Source organism: Lactuca virosa, chromosome 2, assembly GCF_052849685.1.
Source record: "Lactuca virosa cultivar CGN04683 chromosome 2, Lactuca_virosa_CGN04683_v6, whole genome shotgun sequence".
NCBI lineage: Eukaryota > Viridiplantae > Streptophyta > Magnoliopsida > Asterales > Asteraceae > Lactuca > Lactuca virosa.
The window spans coordinates 11,540,802-11,544,766 of NC_136427.1; positions in this window are offsets into that span (position 1 = coordinate 11,540,802).

The following is a 3,965-nucleotide window of genomic DNA, read 5'->3' on the forward strand; positions in this document are numbered from 1 at the left end:
TATAACTAATGCAGGATTTTCTGTGGTACTTAAGAGTACCCCGAAGGAGAATGTCTCACAACTTACGTTAACTAGTTTACATATAGTTTTGGGTATAAAAACCTCTTCCGTGGAGGAAGTGAAATCACCTTTTATGAAAATACATTTGTGATATAAATCCATAAACTATTACTATTATAGTTTATCAAGTAGTACATGAAAAACCCATTTGTTTCGAGAGTAAAACCTTTTCCATGTAGTATGCTTTTATCGAAAATTCATAAACTATACTTAATGTAGTTTATTGTATGTGTTCGAAATGAATGGAGGAAAACCTTAACATGAATGACTAATTTCTGTTTATGATGATAAACTAACAAGAATGCATCCAAACATTGAGAAACTTATTGTTATGCACTTTGCTCAACATACTACAAAGTGTTGTTAATATGGTAAACTATGCAACTAGTTTTTATCCTTTCTGCATTGTTTTGAAATTATCATAGAAAAATCATACGAAGTCGAAAGCTAACTCCGTAAACTCTGAGAGTTTAAAAAATGTGTCTAGTTTATTCATAATTTTTATTATGATTTTTAGAAGTCTCTAACTTATGTGAAAGTGTTCATAATCACAGACTGGTCCGAATTCGTTTCTGAAATGATAGACAGTTTTGTAAAAATCACCATAAATCGTAGAAAAATCATATGGATATGTGCAAGTAGTCATTTTAAAGGTATAAATCTGAACTACGTTCATATAATACAGTTTTGAAAATATATTAAGTTTAAGTTGGGTAAAACAGTTCGTGAACAGGTCATAACTTTTCTGTTGTAAGCTATCAAGTCAAGTTTTGAATATGTTTTGGTGTTTTAACTTGTATTCCCCCCCCCCCCCTGAAAACTGAAGAAAACCAGAAAATGTAGGGGTATGAACTCACCTTGAGTGATGACTTGAAGAATGGAAGGTCGAAGACGAGGAGTATCAAGTCAAGACCACTTGATGAACATGTGAGAGTTTGGATGATCCTAAGAACGATTTTTGGTGTTAAGATATGAGTCAATGATCCAAGAGTGTTATGAAATTATGGAAGGACACTTGAGTTTAGATGGAATACTTACCAAAAAGTGTTGTAGCAACTCAAGAACACTTGCACAAGGTGGTGGAAAGTATAGAGAAAGAAGCTTTCTTGAGGTAATATGAGAAGTGTGAAAGTGAATGATTTATCAAAGTGAACCAAGAAATCCTCCAGGGATTTCTTTATGTAAATGTTGCTGGAGCAAGTTGCAAGATTGAAGGGATGTTTACCTTGGTTTGTGTGATGTGGATAGGGTTGGACTATTGAGAGGATGACACATGGAAGGCAAGTGGGCACACTTGACCCACTTGTGGGGTAAATATCTACTTAATATAAACTAATGATTTTTAATTATTAAATACTAAACAAATAATTAAAATAAGAGTTCTGGGGTTTTAAAATGGTAAAATATGGATTTGGGTGAAAATCCCATGTTAAAATCATGAAAAACGGGCTTAAAACGAAGTCGTGGTCGAAAACCGGGTGGAAAATAGGAAATCCGAAGTCAGGGCTTGGTTTCGGGTCTTGGCAGCCTTGGAACCGGAGTGGCTTGGTTGTTGAATTGGGTCCGAGGGGGAGGGGACTGCGGTCCGAGCAGGTACCGCAGGCGGCTCGTCAGGAAGGACCGGAGGCGGGGTCAGGTGCGGTGCTCCGGTTGCGATTGCGGTTCAGCGCTGCGGTGTTCAGCAGCCTCGGTCCTCAGTAGTTCCAGTTCTTAGCCATTGCGGTCCGATGGCTGCGGTTCCTTAAGGGGACTTCGGTTTTGGTCCTTGGGGCTTCGGCTCAAGGAAGGTTTGGTCCTCATAGAGGGACTTCGGCCCTAAAAGGCTATTTTCCAATGTATCTTCCCGTTTCGAATGGTTTTTCACCAAGTCAAGTGTCGGGATGTCCCAAATGATTAAAATAAATCAAAAGAGGTTTTGAGAGAGATTCGGGAGAGATTTGGCATACTTGGAGAGATTTCACATACTTAGAGAGATTTGGGAGAGATTTGGCATACTTGGAGAGATTTCACATACTTAGAGAGATTTGGGAGAGATTTCACATACTTGGAGAGATTTGAGAGAGATTTCACATACTTGGAGACATTTGGGAGAGATTTCACATACTTGGAGAGATTTCACATACTTAAAGAGATTTGGGAGAGATTTGGCATACTTGGAGAGATTTCACATACTTGGAGAGATTTGGGAGAGATTTCACATACTTGGAGAGATTTGGGAGAGATTTCACATACTTGGAGAGATTTGGGAGAGATTTCACATACTTGGAGAGATTTCACATACTTAGAGAGATTTGGCATACTTGGAGAGATTTCACATACTTAGAGAGATTTGGGCGAGATTTCATTTACTTGGAGAGATTTGGGAGAGGTTTCACATACTTGGAGAGATTTGGGAGAGATTTAATCTTAGCCATTATTATCGTATAATCTCGTAATGTAAGGCTCGTAAACCCCGTTATACTTCGTTTATGATTGTTTTAAGTCCCCGAGAGGGTCCTTAGTCGTGTTTTGATGCGTTTAACTCCCTTTTTAGGATTTTTACATTGTTAACACTTAGATTCTTCAAGACACTTGAATTCTTGACATACAAATGCACATTTTTATAGAATAACTTTTAGCATACAAGTACTAATTAAGTTTTGACCGGTTTGACTTGTTGACCTTGACTTGTTGACTTTGACTTGAATTTGACGGTTGTCACACAACACATCCAACCACCTCCTCTGCCGCCTGTTGAGGTTATGCTGATCTATCAAATACTTCATACTCTTGTGATCAGTATAAATAGTGCACCGTACCCCATACAAATAGTGCCTCCAAATCTTGAGGGAAAACACCATTGCCCCCAATTACAGGTAGTGAGTGGGGTAATTCGCCTCATGAGGCTTCAACTTCCCCGAGGTTTAAGCTATCACATGCCCCCTTTGCATTAGTACTGCGCCTAACCCTGAGATCGACGCATCACAATATACCACCAAATCATCTAACCCCTCAGGTAGTACTAGAATCGGATCCTCGCATAACCTCCGTCTCAGGGTCTCAAAACCCAACTGCTTATCCATGCCCCATCAAAATGTTACATTCTTTATGGTCAAGTGGGTCAATGGCACAACAATATTGGAGAAATCCTAGATAAATCTTCGATAATAGCCCGCTAAACCCAAGAAGCTACGGATCTCGGATGCATTCTTTGGTACTTCCCACCGCATCACTGTCTCAACCTTGGCTGGATCAACCAAAATGCCTTCTTGGTTGATGATGTGCCCCAAAAATTGTACCTCCCGTAGCCAGATGTCACACTTGGAGAACTTGGCATACAACCTCTCCGCCCTCAGGGTCTCCAATACCTCCCTCAGATGCTGCTCATGCTGCTCCGTGGTCTTAGAATAGACCAGGATATCATCAATAAAAACGATCACCGACCGATCCAGCATCAGTCAACACACCATGTTCATGAGATCCATGAACGTTGCTAGGGCATTGGTGAGCCCAAATGGCATCACCACAAACTCATAGTGCCCATACCGAGTCCTGCAAGCTGTCTTCAGTATATCCTCATCCTGAATCCTCATCTGATGGTATCCCGACCAAAGATCAATCTTGGAAAACCAAGACGCGCCCTGCAGCTGATCGAACAAATCATCGATCCTCAGTAACGAATAATGGTTCTTCACTGGTAGCTTGTTCAGCTCTCGATAATCAATGCACTGTTGGAGCATGAAAATGCTCTATAATATTGATTGTTTATTAGGTTAGAATATTCCTTTGTATGAAAAGCATATTCCCTGCACTAGTATGTAAAGTGGAGGTGATGGTCATTTTATTTGTAAGAGTGCACTATATAGACTTCGTAGTTTAGAGAGAGTGTGGTGGGATCTCTCCCACCATGGGAGAGTTATCTCTCC